This window comes from Ictidomys tridecemlineatus, unplaced genomic scaffold, assembly GCF_052094955.1.
Source record: "Ictidomys tridecemlineatus isolate mIctTri1 unplaced genomic scaffold, mIctTri1.hap1 Scaffold_95, whole genome shotgun sequence".
Lineage (NCBI taxonomy): Eukaryota > Metazoa > Chordata > Mammalia > Rodentia > Sciuridae > Ictidomys > Ictidomys tridecemlineatus.
In genome coordinates, this window is record NW_027526166.1 from 735907 (window position 1) to 755256 (window position 19350).

The following is a 19350-nucleotide window of genomic DNA, read 5'->3' on the forward strand; positions in this document are numbered from 1 at the left end:
GCTTTCTTCTCTGACAATCGGTTTTGTCAGTTGGTTCCCACTAAGTTGTGGACTTTTTTGGACCAGGACCAGATATCTTGTCTTTTGATTTTCATTCACTCCCACACCATGCTAGGGCTTTGTCCAGCGTCTGGCATGAATGGTAGCACAAAATGAGAGTTAAAAATATGCTTTTGAATTAAATAATTTCTTCCCTTACGGATAAAGATAAGAATCTCAAGATCTTAGCCTGAAGACTAATGTCCATCTCTCTGCCCCCACCTGTCCCCGCCTTAAAAAAAATCAGGCCACTGTCTCCAGTTTACACCCTCACTCACAGTTCCATTCACCTTCCCCTTTCCTAATCAGAGGGATCTTGGGGTGGGGCTTCAAGGAACCTCTAGGAGTTTGAAGGGGAGGGAGCCTGGAACCATAGACTAGCTGTGACAAGTCAGGGGTGGGATTTGGTAGTTCAGAAAAGGAGGTACCAGACCAGGAATGGGGGATGGGAGTGATGGTGGAGTGGGCTAGTTCAGGATGAACCAGAAATAAGACGTTGAGGAAAGCCAGAAAGGACCAGTTGGCAGGGGGGGGGATGGGTGGGTGACTACTAGAATCATGTGGAGGGTCGCTTGTGAGGGCACAGAAGCAAAGGCAGGTGATTGGACGAGAAGGAGAGTCCTAGTTGCCAAGGCAGCGACTAGAGGAGAAGGTCTTCAGTTGAGGAGAAGGTCTGGACTAGAGAAGGACGGAGCTCCAGCTCCGTGTGTTCTCCAGTAGAGTCTGTGGACTGACCCCCAGATATCCCTGCTGAAGTGTCACCCGGGAAAGGCGTAAGCCTTTCCTGGCGCCACCCCTCTGCGCTTGGCTACCCACACGCCCCCTGAGCCCCACCTCCTACGCGCCCACAGACACCCGCCGCAGCCTACTTCACCGGCTCACCCAGGTGACCACAACATGGCTGTGGCGCAGGTGCTGGTCTTCTGGCTGTTCATGGTGCTCTTCTGGCTGTTCGTGCTGTGGCCGAACTGGCGAGTGCCGGGCCAACCGGACCCGAGCACCGGCCAGCGCTGGTCGAAACACAAACTCTGTGCAGACGACAAATGCAGCAGTGAGTGCACAGGCGGGTGGGCAGCCCAGGGTCTCCACTGTGGCTCTTTGGGGCCGCATGGGGCTCCGATCTCCCTCGTCCCCAGCCCCAAGGGCTGGGTGAGGGGGGTCGCAGGATGACGGGTGGGGAGCAGGAGTGACAGAGCCTCGGGACCCTGCGTGTGTCCCCTCTGGCTCTGCTGGCGCCCCAGCCAGCCCGCTCGGGTTGTGGGGGGCTTCGACTCCCACTTGTTGCCAGCGTTTTATTTTTCTCTACTGACTGAGGCGGGGGTTGGGAAACACGATTCCCCAAGGACAGCTCTCAGTTTATTCCCTTCCAGGATTCGCCTAGGATCTCAGTGGGTGATGGGGTTGTGCCCACGCTGTAGCAGAGCGCTTTTCTGCCCCCTCTACAGGGACCTGGGCCGGTGCAGTATCAGGGCAGATGCTCTCCAGGGCTCGGTGGCCCTAATTCCCGCGGCAGGTTGATGGTGGGGCTCCTTGGGAAAGGCTCACTGGCCCCTTTGTCCTTTTGCTGCACTGGGGATTGGGCTGGTTTTGCCTTTTAACAGGGACTAGAGTTTAGGCTTGGGAAGAGCACCGAGTCCAGGCACGCAATGTGTTCCGAGGTCTCGGCCCCGACTCTGCTTCAATCCTGTCATTTCTGTGCATAGAAGCTTCCCTTCATATTTGAGGTAGGGTAGCAGGTGGGCCAATAATCTTTTGCTTTTGAAAGAGGCCAAGGATCTGCACCAGCCACCTGGGAACTACAGCCTCTTCTGTGCGCAGGAAGCGGACAGAATTCCTGGATTGGAGGTGGGCAGTGGGGAGGATGTAGCCATTCAGATTCAGATGAAGAGGTTTGTTGCAATAACAATAAAAAATACTCCAAGATTTTTATAAGCCAATTCAGTTTTAGACTCAGTCACTAGTGTTGTTGGAACCTCTTTCCTCTATATATTTACTGGCCCAGAATACTTCTTATGGACTCCCGCTTGGTTTCTAGTAACCTTGCAACTTGATGACCGTGTTGTCCATAAATTGTAAGCAGTACATATTTTAAAATATTCATGCTAAAAAGGCCAAGAAGTTTACCATTGAGCTCTTTATGTCTAAATTGGTGTTACCAAAACCAAATTTTGTAATTTGAATTGTTTGTTCCACTCCAATAAAGAAAAAAGATGTCTCCAATATATGTTAAGAAGTTCCTAGAGGTAACCCTAAGGCTGGAATAAATAAACACTCAGAGAAGCAAAGCAGCTGCCATGATATTTTCTTTCATTTTTGCTATTCTTTGCTATTGAGCGCTATCCTACGTGGGATACCTGGACAATCTCATCACTGATGCTTCGTCAGTACTAAGACATGGTGTTGGTTAGGTTCAGTGGGGTAACATAACTTGAGAAATGGCCTGTGTCCAAACAGATGTGACCAAAAACAACAGGTGGGTCTGTGTTGCATTGTAGGAAGTAGTGAGGTGTGTATGTAAGGTGTCCTTGTGTGCCTTCCAAATAAGTGCTCAAAAAAAAAAAAAAAAGAACTAAATAGGTGCTCCATAGTATGCATTATGTTGTCACCTAATATATTACTGATTTATAAATCCTCTATGACCTAAGGGGGAACAAGAGAAACATTGCCATTTCCACTTGTGATGAGAATTCCCCACCTTAAAGTGTCTCTCACCTTCAACTTGGCCTCTTAATTACATATGAATTAGGATGCTGACAGTTCTGAAAATAGTCCTATTTTAGCTTCAAAAAAACAAGTTACCCTCTCCAAATCTGTGTTTGTTCCTCAGACATATATTTTTATAAAACAAACATTCTCGTGTATTTTACTGCTAATTGGCTTTTAGAAAAAGTGTTATTTCCATTTCTTTGTGCTTTTTACATACATCTATTGTCCATTTCATCTTAAATCAGAAACTGTCTATTTGGTCAACCAAAAGAAAAATGTTGCTTCTACCAGTTTCTAGATCAATTGTGATCCTAGTCCTGCATTTTAAGCATGAAGGTATTGCCTGACCTTTTCTCGTGGTTAAACTTCTTCCTTGTCAGATAGGATACCCACTTTTGATTTTGTTTATTAAAAAAAATACGAATGAGGATGTTTTGAAACAATCTTAATGTTGGATATAGTCAACAATATTTGCTCAGAGAAAATATATTTCCTGGTTATTTACCCAGATCCTGAACCCAGAGACAGCAACTCTGCTGCAAATGAAATTGACAGTGTTTATGGCTGCATGGTAGCACTTGCAGCCACTTAAAGGTAATGTCTTTTAGCAGTTAGTTCAAGTTAATTAACCCCTTGGGGGTTCCTGGATATTCTAACCTCTTTCCTATTACCTCTGCATGAAGCCATACTTAAGCCTGTCCATGTCTACACTTGGATTTACATATTTGCAAAATGAAGCTTTCTATGATTATGAAACAGAAAAAAATTGAGGAGGCCTGCAAGAACCAAGAGTTTCACTGAAACCAGCTGTGGTTGGTGGTAGCCACTTTGCTTTTTATTTCTCAGCACAGAGAAAAATAGAGAAGCTTCCTTTTCCCTCGTCTAATTGCAGGGAATATTGTATTTTATAGCAATAAAATCTCTAAGGATTTTAGATACTTTGAGCAGGTGAATTAAAAGTGATTCCAGAGAGTACTGGAAAAACTTGATTTTTGTTCATAGTGGGATTCATATTTCCTGATGAGTCAATATGGACTGTGAAAAATCAAATCCTAATGTTTGTTTTTTTCTTTTTTCAATGTTTATATACAGTGTTAATGTATCGAGGTGAAGCTGTTGAAGATTTCACAGGACCAGATTGTCGTTTTGTAAATTTTAAAAAAGGTGACCCTGTATTTGTCTACTATAAACTTGCAGAGGTATCACCAGAACTTTGGGCCGGAAGTGTAAGTAAAAGTTTGACAGGTGTTATATTCTTAATTTTGATGGGTAGCAGTGTAGATTTAAATGACTGATTTCTTGGGGTCTTTGTAGAGTTAACCTGACCTCTTTGCCAGGCCCTGTGCTCCTAACACACCTAAGGCCTGGCACAGCATAGAAAGTCAGGAGACTTTCTGAAACAGAACTGAACTGGTTGTGGTTGCTACCCCTCACATCAAGTTCCAGAAGGCTCTACACATCATAAAGGTCGTCATGGTGAAAACATGACAATTCTTAGCTTTGCTGTTTCAAAAGGGAAGGATTCATGGACATTAGAGTTAATCCTGTAAATTAAGTCAGAGATAGTAACTCAGGCATGCATATTTAAAGTTGATTTTTTGTGTATTTTACCTAATCAATTGTGCTGTTTTTACTCTAAAAAAGCAGAATATTATGTCCATTGTGTGCTTTTTCCCCCCCTTTTTTTCTTTTTTGCAACTTCTGGGTCATCCATTTCCTGCTTTTCCTATATTCTATGCCTGAAGGTTCCCCCAGGGGTTCTACTTCCAGCCAGTTGTATGGATCTTCTGATGAAAGACATGACATTGTTTATATCATGCTTTGATATTTTAAATGGGGAGATTCACTAGGAGTGTCCTCCTAGTGGCTTATGAGTATTGTCCTTTTCATTTAAAAAAATGTGATATGTGGATTGTTTACGTAAAATAGTAGCAAGGGTCTTTGATGACTGTAGGAATGTTCTAGTTTAGAGACATTCCGGGTTGCATCCTTGAAAGTTCTCACCCTAAATAAAACACCACACAGCAGAAAATAAGACAGAAAATAAGAGTAATCCCTATGGAAAACTAGTTTCATTTTGTTGCCATTTCTGACTCTTAGGGAATGATCTTGAAACATGGTGCCTCTAGGTACAAACTTTATATTTAGACAGAGTCCCAGTTGCAGTACTCCATATAAAGAACCATCTATTGTTTCTTTCAAGTATACCAAATAGGATTGGTAACCTTTAAACTTGGAACTGTTTTTCCATGTACCTAAGTGGCATTTTTCATGTAGTAGTCGTCTTTCTTTCCTTCTTTGAGCTTTTGGATAAATGGGCTTGATTTGCATTTTCTCCTCTCACATTGTAGCCTGTTAACTCTGTTCATCCCTAGGACTCTTGCCATTCTGGGTGGCAGCACTCATCCTGTCTTCCTGAGGAGCCCTGCTTTCAGCACCTGACCAGAAAGGATCTTTGCCGACTGATGAGTGTTTGGGTGGCACCTTGTTTGCATTGCTCCTCTGGCATTCATTTGTCCTCTTTGCCTTCAGTCAGGTTGTGTTTTATCTTAGCTCCCTATAAAATGAAAAACTCAGTTAGGAAAGGACCCCTGTCTAATCCATCTTCCTTTTGAATATTTCCTTTCAGGGCAGTGGCACTTAAGTACATTTGTTCTGATAGTAGCTTATGCAGAATTTGTTCTCTTGTGGCAGTTCTTGGCTCCCCACCCACAAATCAAATCAGCAGCACCTTAGCAGGGATGATGTATGGAAGCAAAATTAGATATAAAAATTATTTCCAGTAATGAGCCTCCATGATTCTGCATCATTTTTTTCATATCACAAGAAATGGGATACCACCAAGTGTGTAATTATGGAGCTTTATATAATCTATGGTCTCATTTGACACAGATTAAGAAGAGATAAATGTGTTCCCTTTCTCCATACATCTCTGGTTTCTTTCCCTTTTCCAAATTTAACCTTAATAGAATTTTCATCAGAAGGGAAAAGTATATTTCCCCTCAGACTCGCCTCTCATGTCATAAGTGTTATACTTAAGAAATTAAAAACTCTTTAGTTTTCAAAATGATTCTCCTTTTGAGTTTTCAGTTTTCATTCTGCAATGTTGTTGGTTTTCTAGAGTCTCAGACTTTATCTGCAGTGATGAAACTTTTAATTGCTCCGTCTTATCTAATCTTCATGGCAGTATTCTACCACTAATACTGGCTCTCAGATGGTTTCTAGATATAACAAGAACATTCATGAATGGGGATATTTTAGAGGTAGTGATAAGATGCCTTTTTTAATTTTCTTTTTTGTGCATTTGATTTGCCTATCAGTTTCCTTTAATTATTGGCAAGAATCTTCTGTTCCTTTTAGTCAGTAGTTAGTAATAGGAGTGTCTTTCTCAAGGGGAACTTTATATACCTTTTGTACACTTTATGTAACTTCATATAATTTAACTGTTGGTGCTGAAAATAAATGGGGTTCTTTTCTGCAGAGGATTTATTTTGGGTGAAACTGAAGCTTGATATGTGGTTTCATATGCATTATATTGTAATTTTATTTTCTCCCCTGCTGAGGGCCATTAGGAATGAAGCTTCAAAATTTCCTTGCCAGTGTACCCCATGTTAAATGGATTTCACTGTTGACATTGCATGTAAGGTGACCTTGCTCAAGGACCAAGGTGGATCCGGGTTTAGAGCTGATCAGGTTTGAGGAAGTATCCCACTCCTTAGGGTGTTCCCGGTTTAAGACAAAAGGAGTTTTAGGGAAGTTGGAGGTTGAAGATTATTGCTGCTGGGAGTAGGGCGTGCCTGCAGCCTGAGTTCCCGCTGAGTTCTCCTGGAGAAAAAGTTTTTAGGAGGTGAATTGTTCGGGAGATTGGATTGCCCCCGAACCTGTGTGGAGGCGGTGTGAGTCGGGAATAAAGAATTTCTGTTTGAATCTACAAGGCTGTGAGTGCCTTCTGATTCTGTGCCCAGCCAAGACTGCAGCATTAATTTTCTCCCCCCTTCTGATTAATTAAACAACAAGCAATGTGGCTAAAGGACCGTGCCTGGTAGGTTGTCCAATTCAACATATGGTTCTTACCCGTCATGGGAGAACTGACCTTTAGACGTCAGTTTCCTGTCTTGGGTTGAATCCACTGCAACCAGATCAACCCGTCACTGACTACCGGTCCAGCATTCAGCCATGCTTGTGGATAGGCCTAAGCACCATTGTGGGTGGGTGAGGTTCTTGCCTCACCTCTGTTGGCCCCCAAATTTAACCTTGGTGCCAGTGGGGAGGTGAGGTTCTTGCCTCACCTCTGTTGGCCCCCAAATTTTAGACCATCACTAGTAGAAGGGAGGAGGATACAGAAATGCCACGACACCAAGCCAATTGACGGCTCCTTTGGAAAAATTGTGTCACTGGTGACACCATCAGCAAAGATGCCAGCATTACCACAATTAACATGGGGTGCGCTGGCAAGGAAATTGCATCACTAGTGACACCATCAGCAAGGATATGCCAGCAGTACCACAATTCACTGCACCAGACGATAGTTCACAATGCATGCAACTCATATATAGTCCAAGCAAGTTCTGCAAGCAGTTCAAATCGGAGGAGTCTATCAATATGTTCATTTCCTCCCAAAGTAAATCAAGTCCTTGATTGAGCATTACTTGTTGAGTTATATTCATTGATGCATCAGTTTATACAGTTTACTGTGATAGCTATCATAGAAGCTGTAGTTTGGTTTTCTTAGTCTTCACTGGCACTGGGATGGAGATGGGAATTCTGGCAATGATGTTAAAGAGACATTATCCTGAAGAGAATTATTAAATATAATGAAAAGGAAAAGTGAAAGTAAACAAACAGATCTGTTAATCACCTTTAGAAACAATAGTAAGCAAACAGATCTGTTAACCACCTTTGAAAACAATCATTAACAGCTGTTTACCTAATTTAGATTAAACCACTTAAATCACGTGAATAAAAAAAAGAAAATTCGGATCCATTTTTTCATGAGCGCTCCTCATATAAAAATATGGACATACACACATACTGACATGCAACACAAAACAGTGCACTCATAACATACAACACGTAAGACAATAATAACAGCCTTGTAGCTTTACCTAGGTAAAATCTCCATTGCAATTTTTAGAAACTCCACAGTCAAAAAACAAAACACAGTCAAAAAACAAAGCTGATCAGAAAAACATTAACCTAGGTTTGTATGAGCTCAAAAAATAAAATAGAACTTTATGATGTGGGAAAAATGCAATAATAAAATAGATATTGAAAAAAGGCACCATGGTTAATCACTGTTGCAGATGTAAGAATAGCCAAGCTGGAGCTCTGGATATCAGCTGTTATGGATTTGAGTCAAATTATCTTCTTTTTGGTCTGTAGAAATTGTTTTAGTTAGTGTCTCTCGAATCTAAATTGGCTGCTGTTCTCCCTGTGGAAACACAAAAACAGAACCCCGACTCCAGACAAACACTGGGTCAGGAGCTTTCCAATGTCCTGTTAGAATATCTTTCCAAAGTACCTTAGGCTTATGTACATTTTTTGGATACATATGTCTTTCCGCAGCATTAAGTCCTGATGAATCCAAATTTAAAAAGTTTAGAGTAAAAAAAGGGTTATTTTAAGTTTATCTTTGGGGGATATATACCCCTTTAAGATCCTTTTAAATTTAAGTCTTTCAAAAGCATTTTGCCTTAGTTTTTAGAATTACTTTAGTCCTTTTAATTTTTAGATGTGGTTTGAAACCATAGTTGTCTTAGCCCTTTGTATTTTCTATCTGAAATACCTTTACTTGACATTTTTAACCATTTTCCATCTTATTTCTATCTTCTAGTTTTCTTCTAAGGTTTTTATATTTACCCTTAGTTGCTTTCTTCTCTCCTAGTTTTCTTTCATTTCCTATATTGTGGGTATAAAATTCTTGTCTTTCTACATCTTTTTATCTTCCTATATCTTTATCTTTCTACATCTTCTCCCTTTTTTTTACCTTTTTGTACTTCTGTTTTTGAAGTTTTCCACTTCAAATTTTTAATCTTCTTTATCTAAATCTTTTATCTTATTATCTTCCCATTTTCATGGGTTATATTTTTTTCCTCCATCGTGAAGGCATCTTAACCACCTTCAATTTAACCTTTTAAAGCTTTTTGCAATGTACTTAGACATTTTACAACTTTTTACTTTACCAAACAAAGATTATCTCATCTCCTTCTTTTTAGTTTAATAAGTACATTTTAATAGTTTGATGAGTAAAGCAATCTTCCTTCAATTTAACCATTTAAAGCATTTCATTTATCATCTATACTGTACTATTAAATGTACTTTTTCACCACCTACAGCTTCACTCTTTTAAACGAGGCTTAGATTTTGTTTAAATCGCTTAATATTAGTTTACATGGCTGCCCTTCAACCAAAGGCTCTTTTTTACTCCATTAAGAAGCTTTGTCTCAATCTTCCATGTACAAATACCTTTTTTTTCTTTCTACCTTTCTCAAGCTTTTAAATTAAATCTAGTTTCCTCAAAATCTTTTTAAATGGCATTTTACAAATTTTCACTTTACCACACAGAGATTATCTCAACTAGAAACATTTCTTTTTCCTTTAACCTTTTATATTAAAATATATTTCCACATCTTGAATCTTTTTATACCTCTTTTTTAACCATTAACCCTTTTTATAAATTCACATTCTAAAACAACCCTTATAAAATTACTCCACTTTAATAAGATGAAATACTTTCATGTTTTTTAAGGTACTGTTATACTGTAATTGAAACCCAGCTGAAACTTCTTATACTCTCTGTATATAAATTACACATGATAGAATCTTAACACTTAGTAACCTTGTTTCAGCAAAGACACAGACCAAAGCAATATTAAACATTTTTCCATTTGCCAATTTATGAAAACACACATAATGTTTAAATATATTACCTTATGGAACTTAATAAGTAAAGAGTACTTGATTTCATATTTAGTGGTTGATATTTTAACATTTTAGCTTTGTAAATGAATCAGCTGTCTGTAAAAACCAAGACAAGAATAGTGAACAGAACTAGTCATCTCTTTCTTGTTGAAGAAAAATCCTTCTACAGGATACCATAATGGTCCCATTGATATACCTAATAACTCATCTTTATAAAGCCATGGGCTACATTTTTGTATTGTATCAACATATGCCATAGTTTTTCTTGGTCTTACTGGGGTACCTCCTTCCTCTAACAATTTTTCTTCCTCAGAGGCGAACAACTTCAAACCTTGAGTCAACCATTTTCCTTAGTTTGCCTGAGAAAGTTCTAGGAACAGGCCACTTGAAATGAAAACAAAATAAATCAAAACAAGAACACATTGTTTTTTGAAATGGTCACCCATTTTTTTGCTCTCTTTCAGGAGCGAGCAAATTCACTTACTCCCAAGCTTCAGACATCCCACGTACGGGCCACCATAATGCCGCAGTCTTGGCTGGGCACAGAATCAGAAGGCACTCACAGCCTTGTAGATTCAAACAGAAATTCTTTATTCCCGACTCACACCGCCTCCACACAGGTTCGGGGGCAATCCAATCTCCCGAACAATTCACCTCCTAAAAACTTTTTCTCCAGGAGAACTCAGCGGGAACTCATCCTGCAGGCACGCCCTACTCCCAGCAGCAATAATCTTCAACTTCCAACTTCCCTAAAACTCCTTTTGTCTTAAACCGGGAACACCCTAAGGAGTGGGATACTTCCTCAAACCTGATCAGCTCTAAACCCGGATCTGCCTTGGTCCTTGAGCAAGGTCACCTTACATGCAATGTCAACAGTGAAATCCATTTAACATGGGGTACGCTGGCAAGGAAATTTTGAAGCTTCATTCCTACTTGACAATGGCCCTCAGCACTCCCCAAGTACTTGTAAAAGTAGATTTGGACAAAGCTAGGAAAGCATATACTATCAATACATCTGCTATAGTGGTAATACATTTTAGAGATTTTTGTATTGTTTTTACTTATTAATTTTTATGACTGTTGTGTATTGGTTAAGAAAGACATAAATATTGGTTTATGAGCAATGCTACAAAATGTACAGGTAAATTCTTGCTAGAGGTTATTTGGAATTGCATTTATAACCAGCTTTGATTTACATAGTTTTAACCATATAGTATCCAATAATCTTCTATGCAGATCTTTTATTTACTTCAGAAGTCTTAACTTTATATGCTCTGTGTTGAGAATTAAGCTAAATGTTAAAAAGAAAACTTCAGTGGTTGGAAATGTTGCTTTTTAATAGTTCTGTACTTAATTTTTATTTGGAATAATAATCTCAGTGTAATTGTTATAGCAACTTTCTTTCTTGGTTATACCATATACCTATTTATTATGTGTATATTTCCTGCCACTTCTGAGAAATCTCTTATTTATATTCCTTGTACAGAATTTATTTGATATTTGTCTCTTTTGCACTATAGGTTGGCCGTATGTTTGGATACTTTCCAAAAGATTTCATCAAGGTAGTTCGTGAATATACTAAAGAAGAGCTACAAATTCCAACAGATGTAAGTTATGGATTTCTTTTTTGTTCTCAATTGTAAACTGGCTTATAAATCCATCAGTTATATTCAGTTAACTGCTTCTGAATGTTTTATAATGTGTTTGGGGGGCAATCTAACATTTGTGTGTCAGATTTTCATTTGAAATCAGACTACCTGTAAAAAAAAAAGTTTGAAAGGCATTCAAGGGTGATTATATTATAATCTGAGAGTTGTCTAATATATTGAAACAGATATTCTAAGAGGCAAATAATTTCATTTTACAGGCAAAACTCATTGGATAGTTATTAGACATTTTAAGTATATTTAGGTTAAATTAATAAACTCTAACTTTTATACTAGGCTAGAAATATGTACTTACAAAGGTTTCTTATTCTTAGTCATATACGGGATCATAGTCATGTTATAGATTTGGAAAAGGGGACCTGAGCGTTTCAGGTGATGTTCAGTCTCAGATCTTTTAAGGCCGGAACTGCTTCCTTTATACAACATTCCTGTATGGTGCTCTGACTTAAATTGATTTTGTGACTGAAAGGATTTCGTGTTCTAGAATTCTCACTTCAGCTGATTATTTTCTAGAGTTTTAAATTGTATAGTAATTGATGCCCACCAACACTGAAACATCTTTGGGCAGCTCTTTGTAGTGGCTATAGAATATGCAAACTGCTAGGCTAGGACAGTTCTTAGATTAGATGGACTGAATGGATAAAGTCATCCTGTTTGTTGTTGCTGTTCCTAAAATTTCTTTATAATCTCAGGGGCCATAAAATCACTTATGTTGCTTGTTGGACTTCATTGTTGGTAAAGAGAGTTCTTGGGATTTAAGCTGTGACAGCAGTTCACTGATTACAGAGAACTCATTTGTTTTGAACTCTGCCTTCTCATTGTATTTCCCATTACATGCATCCCTCATGGCTTAGAAATGCATGTGATGAGGAGAGGAAATCACTCATCCCTACTACATTGAACTGCCTCCCCCACCCCCGGAACCCCCGCAGAATATTATGAAGATTTAATTAGGAATGGAAATTTTTTAAAAACATGTCCATTCATACTATGGCTCCTTTTATATCAATTTGCTTAGTAGTAGCAAGAAGGAAGACTAGATAATATACACATAATCCTGAGAGAGATCTTAGTGACTGTGAAACCCTGATGAAGAGAAAGGTGTATACCTTGTTGAATCTTGTTTTCAGTTTGTTCTTGTGGTAATAATAATGTGAGGAGCCTCCTTAATATAATTCTTTATTCCATCCAATGTACTTGTATCTCAGTAAGATACTTTAAAACTGATTCATTTTTCTCAATGCTGCAGGATCTTCCAGCTTCTCCTGAGCAAATGATTAAGAGTTAAATTTCTGAAACATAGGTGTAGATATTAAGAGCTGGAGGATCCTATAAGTGATACCTTGCCTTTCCCTACTTATGTTCAGAGCAAATTGAGAGAGACCCAAGAGTCAGGCAGTTGGAGACCAAATTGTCACCATTTTTACTCATTATGCTTTTTAAAGAATATGACCCATGTTAAAAAAAGAAAGAAAGAAAGAATAGACTTTCTAACACTGTAGTCTAGAAAAAGACAGATTTACTCAGCCATAGATGGAGTTAGGCAGTGGGGGTTGGAGGAGGGTAATGTGGTTGACCTCAAAGATTCTTTAGAACCAATCCTGAATTTGGGAGCATGGATGAGTTTGCTTTTGTGATACTTTGTTATTGACACATTAATGGTTTTCTTTTCCTTACAGGAGAAAGATTTTGTTTGTTTTGATGTTGGAGGAGATGATTTTGATAATTATAACGTAGGAGAACTTCTAGGATTTTTGGAATTGTATGATTCTGCAAATGAAGATTCTGAGAAAGCTATAGAAAAAGTGGGACAATTTCCTGAAGTCTCCCAGGATGTTGAACCTGAACCTAAACCAGTAGTAGCAAACTCACAAGAAATTGAAAGTGCATTCTCAGAAAACACTGTGGATCTTGAGGAACAATTTTTGGCTCAGAAGAACCATCCTCATGCAGATAGTCAAACAGATAATGCTCAGGGTGAACAAACTTCACTTGAACTTTTTGAAGAAATACTACCAGATAAATTGAAAGTGCCAGAAAGTGAAAAAAACAAAACCAGCAACATTTCTCAGGTCTCAAACGAACAGGAGAAGACTGATGCTTATAAACTTTTGAAAAAAGAAATCAATCCTTATCTAGAAACCAAAGAAAACAAACAAGAAATGAGTATAATTTGGAAGATTTTAAAGAAAACTGAAACCACAGCCAAAAGGGTAGACATTTCTCAGGTCTCAAACGAACAGGAGAAGACTGATGCTTATAAACTTTTGAAAAAAGAAATCAATCCTTATCTAGAAACCAAAGAAAACAAACAAGAAATGAGTATAATTTGGAAGATTTTAAAGAAAACTGAAACCACAGCCAAAAGGGTAGACATGATGGACAAGGAACGAGGTGATATGGAAATGGGAAAGGAGGAAAGTTTTTTGGGGAAGAAAACAGTTGTACATTTAATCAAAGCAGATATATTTTGGATAAGAATGCAAAGTGCAAGTGAATGTTCAGGGTAGAATATGAACCTGTAAAGAGATAATCTTTGCTCTGGATCCTATTGGTCTATGTCCTGAGCTCAGGAAGGAGATAGGTTCACCATTTGGCTCCTAGGTTACTTTGAACATATTTGAAAGGCACATTAAGCAAGCTAGACTTATGGAATTCCCTTCTCTATACTGGCTCATTGAGACCAGCACACTTGTAGATGAAAGAGTTCCTGTTATTTCTGAGCAGAATAGACATTTTGCACTTTTGTTCTGGACCAGAATTCTCTTCTGCACATTTATTCATGTGAGTGTATGTTGGTTTGCCAAGGGAAGGTAAGTTATTGAAGCCTCTATCATAAATGTATTTGTTTATGAAATACTTTGGATTAAATACTTTGGATTAAAGGCTTCTTTATAAATTTGACTGTATAGTTCAGTCATCCTTTAAATGGGATGAAAACAATTAACCCTCCCGTATCCTTGCCCAGTTGTTCTCATGGGCTCATGCCAGGACATGGAGGGCAGTGTTGAGGTATCTGGAACTGTGTGCTGAGGGGGAGTGCTGATCATTGAGCTTAAGTGGGGGTAGATAGTGTCATCCATCTGGCTCAATGCATTCTTCTCCCTTGTAGAGATGCAGCCACCCCATGAAGATGATTTTCCTAAAGAGAACACAAATCGTCCTAATAGAAATCTTCATGAAGAGCCAAACCTCCTGCGTCATCATTTTAATATGAACCATCCTGAAGAGCCCAGCCTCTTGAATCAACCTGTGACTGAGGACATGGGTGTTTCAGAAGTGTCTCAGATCCCAAATACTGAGAAAGTAGACCCAGGTAAAGCTTGCCAATTTTTCTCTACAAAGTAGAGGCATTACCATAATGAAGGCTTTCAAGGATATTTGTTGCCAAAGGTACGAAATAGAGCAGAGAGTGATATAGGTACATGTGAGTTCAAAAAAAAAATATCTTAAGTGAGAGAAAAGCAAGAATAAAGATGACTAGAAATCAAAAATAGGCCAGAGACTGTAACTCACCTAAAAGCAAATGTTTAGGTATGACTAGCTTGTGTAAACCATTTACAACTAAAATATTTTTCTTCAAAGGCCTTATGCTCTAAAACTGTAGTTTTCAACTAGACCAACAGCACCAGAAACTCTAGGGGTGGGACCCACAATCTGTGTTTAGCAGGCCTTCCAGGAAAGTCTGGCCTAGTACAAGTTAGCTTGAATAATCACTGTTCATAGTCTCATAAATTCTGTGTTTTTCTTCCCTTTTCTTCTAAATGGAATATAATATAGCTCAAGTCCTGTTTTTACTTGCTTCCTGGACATGGTAATTAAACTTTTTCAAATGCAGTCAATGGTCCAGATCTTTATACTATATACTTACAGCAAACAGTACAGAACTGCAATCGATTTTAGATTGACACTTACGAATACTTCATCATAGTGCACAGTATCCAGTGGGAGATGAGAAACAATTTTTCAAAAAAATCCCCAATAATGGCATCAACAGCATTCTACTTTTGTGTTGCTCACTCTCATTTTATCAGTAAATTAGATGATGACTAATTGTTTATTTTAATCCATCCAGTATGGTGCTATGAAGCCATAATTACTGTATTTTGTGTTTTTAAAGGTTCTGGTCTGTAAGCATAGCTATAAGCATTATCCTGCACCAGTGCAGGGCTTGGCAGCACTGATCTGAACCTCCCCCCCACCATCTGCACACACAGAGTGTAGGAGAACTCATAGCAAGGGGGGATTCAGTTAATTTGAGAAGGAATAACATATGAGTTCTCCCATTTTCCAGAAGACATTGCATCTATATATGAACACTACTGACTTCTGAACTGTCTTTAACTCTATAAGGTTATGAAAATGAATCATGCACCATTACAATTTGTTATTTTCATGCTCCAAAACTTTCAAGAATAGGGAAAACTTGACTTACAAAATTAAGAATGAATTATTTCCCTGGCCTTTTAAGTTCCACCACAAAATGATGTCAATGACCTTTAATAGGTAAAATCTTCCCAAATGTCATTTAATGTGTCTCAGGTGCTGAGATGCTGAGCCAATGGGGCAGACTTCACCAGCAGTCAAATTCATAGACCAATAGTGAATGGAGGGCCTGGGGTTGTAGCTCAGTGGTAGAGTGCTTGTCTAACATATGAGGCACTGAGTTTGATTCTCAGCACTGCATACAAATAAATAAAATAAAGGTCCATCAAAAACTAAAAAAAAAATTAGGAAAAAGCTTAAAAAAATAGTAGTGAATAGAATCTCAGGGTTGAGAAAGACCTTAGAGGCAACTGGTCCAACTTCTTAATAACTGCATGTTGGACTCCTGCTGTTTAATCAAACATACCCCAGGCTCATGTAACTCATACTGAAATTCCACCCCTACAAGCTCTCAGGTCTAACTGGAATTCTACCTCATTCACAGAGCCTCAATGCAGGTCTGTACCCAATTCCCTTTAGTCTCTCTTGGTACTACTGTGTTCTTTTTAAATAGCTGTCATCTGTCCATTCAATAAATAATTGTTGAGTATCTCTGCCAGGTGCCAGATACTATGTTAAGCCTTGGCCCATTCCACCTGCAAATCTGCAAACCAAGACTCCCTCTCTTTCAGCTTTCCTAAAATTTTAAACACAAAGTTTCACCAGCACTAAATCCATGTTTTTTGAATGTGACCCTGTCTATATATCTCTGGTTTTAAAAATTTTCCTTGAGTAAATATTGTTCTGGTAGCAGTTGTATGGCCATGGAAGTAGTGAAGAGTAGACTGGAGATTGTTCATTTTATAATTGAAGGGTTTGACAGCTCTAATTAGGATTTTGAAGTTTTCTTCTCTGTTGTGTTAATTGTCTTTAGGAGAGCCACATATTCCAGGCACTGTGACTCATATATTTAGTGAAACACTCGATGAATATTGAAACTGAAGAGAGACAATTCTTATTCTATAGCATAAAATAAAATAGCAATTTCCCCTTTCAATTTTAGAGCTACTTATAAGAGAAGGTACTCCTGTTGATGCTGCTGATACAGAAAACCAACTAGAGATAAAGGTCGAAGAGCCAGCAGATGCCACCCTTTTGGACAACATACTTTTCTTGTTATATTCATTCTTGCTTTATTTGTCTAAGATGGTAAGTTTGACATAGTTTCTTCAATTAGAATGTTGATTATTTATTAGTTTTTAAGTGGCTTCTGGTCATGAAGTGAAAAACTTAAAATGTCTTTATGAAAATGACTCTTGACCCTTTGAGTAGATAGCTCCTGAAACAAAAGCCATAGGGGTGTGGCTTTAATGGTTACTTGGTTTAGCACATGAGGAAGATTTGCTGTCTACCAAGGCTAGACATTTGCACACCTGTAAAAACTTGGTTCTTCCCCTCAGAACCCTTCATTCTGGCAGGGAGATAACAGCATTCACTTGAAACACAGTAAGATAATGGCAGAAAGAGAGGTATTTATTCGATGGTAGAACATTATTGTCCATGAATGCATTTATTATGGTTGGAAGGGTGATCAGTAAGGTCAGAAAGTGGTTGAGATGTGTTTGAAGCACAGGCAAAGGGCAAACAGGAGTCTGACATGTGGTTTGTTGTTGATTAGACAGGCTGGGGTGGTGGGGGGAAGCTGGCAGTCAGAAGAAATGTGTTCAGAGAAATGGAAACATGAAGAAAGGATATTTGGGGAGGGCAGGAGAATGTGAATAGTTGGTGTTGTAAAGTGTGAAGTTGGAGGGGGATGGGCCTGTTGGAGAGGCCAGCAAATCTTAAAGGAAGTCATGAGCCAAAGTAGCATTAGACCATTAATAGTGGGGATCCTTAGAAAGTTTTAAGAATGAAAGGAATTAGGTTAGATCTGTTTCTTAGAAAGAGTCACTTAAGGCTGATCTTTCTAAAGAAAATCATGATCCAAATAAGACATTTAATCTGTCTAGAAGCTTATCTAAGCATTTTAGGACTTACCTCCCCCCCATTGGTATTTGTTGATATTGGACGTATAGAGTTTAATTATAGGAATGAGAAAGCTTTTAGAGGTTGGAGGATAAGATGGTCCTAGGGCCATTGTGACAGTAATCCTCCTCAACTGAAGTTGTTTCCTGTAGGTTGTATTATTTCAAGGCTTGTGTAAGAAAGATGATGTTGTTGTTTTCCTTGTAAAATGTATAGATTTTGAAGCCAGGTAGATCTGGTTTCAAATCCCAAGGTTATCATTTAGACGTTTGGGCAAATAACTAAACTTTTGAAAAAAGTTTTCCTCATCTGAAAAATGTAGATAATGCTTACTCCAATCATAAGAATTAAATGATTTGACAAGGTAAAATGTCTGGTGAGGTGTCTGGCATTTTGAAGGGTTTTACCCCTACACATGCCCTAATTCTTATGTAGACAGTCAGAAGGTGGTATAAAGACAATGAATACCTGGGGAGGAAAGACCACCAGGGTGGAAAAGATGTGGTGGGGAGAAACCATTTTTCAGTTGGCTCCATGTTTGTTCATGATGGTGGCAGCCACCTGGGTAAGGGGTATATACGAGCCAGGCAGTTAGAATAATTATATTTCCAGTGATTAAAGCAGTCTTCCACAGTCATAATTTGATTATCAGAATGAATCAGCATCACTTGGAAAGTTAACAGCCTCACGATATGGGAAGGATTTCTTTATTCATATTTTTAGGTATGCACAGAGCCCTCCTTTAGGTCTAGGTCAGGGGACATGAATGTGGTGCAGGTATGGTCAGTGATTGTACGGTGATAGGTAAGACATAGACGTGAGTGGCAAAGAAGAGGCACAATGTTAGGAGACTGATTTGAAAGGAGATTTCAAAGAGGCATTTTGATGGCCCAGTATGTACAGGACATTGTGCGAGGACTAAAAGAGTCTAACAGGTGTAAGGCATGATTGTGATTTTTGAAAGCCTTAAGAAAAGGACTTAACAAATATATGCAAAAATTATGAACAAGTCAATGTAAAATCTTAAACAAGTAGTATGATATCTGATAGGACTGGAGAATAATAGGCTCTGATGTGTTTGGGAGATGTGCACCAATCAGATTCATTGATCAATGGAATCTTAGCAGAATCTTAGTGTTAGAAGAAACCTTGGAAGGCTGTTAGTCTAGTTTCTCACTCATTGCTGTTATTTTCTTTACTGTGGCCCTGACGAATAGTTATGAGGCCTGTACACCAGTATTTCCTAGCATGAGTCACTCTCTTACAAGGCTATATGTTCTTCTGTTGTCTAGTTCATCCTTGTATTGACTCCAAATTTTCCTCCACATGATTTCCTCTATAAAATTGAATTCTTTTCTACATAGAAATCCTTTAAATATTTGAAGTTATATCTTAATTTAAAAATTATTTTTAGTATTTTTATCATGGAAACTTTCAAATAAGAGCAGAGAGAATAGTAGGGGACTATAGGTAACCATAACATACTGTATATTTTAGAATACTAGAAGAAAAGATTATGAAAGTTTTACCATAAAGAAATGATGTTTGAGGAGGTAGATATATTTAA

The 19350-nt window shown here is 38.5% G+C and overlaps 1 pseudogene across 1 annotated transcript in view; it reads left to right on the forward strand.

Moving 5' to 3' along the window:
- The first annotated feature begins 828 nt into the window (after positions 1–828).
- The window catches only part of LOC144374912 (transport and Golgi organization protein 1 homolog), a 51386-nt pseudogene continuing 32864 nt past the window's right edge, over positions 829–19350 (forward strand). Inside the window, exons 1-6 of the transcript XR_013434155.1 lie at positions 829–1090; positions 3838–3971; positions 11187–11273; positions 13013–13727; positions 14446–14649; positions 16822–16967. The product of XR_013434155.1 is annotated as a transport and Golgi organization protein 1 homolog (transcript). The remainder of the gene's footprint in view (positions 1091–3837; positions 3972–11186; positions 11274–13012; positions 13728–14445; positions 14650–16821; positions 16968–19350) is intronic.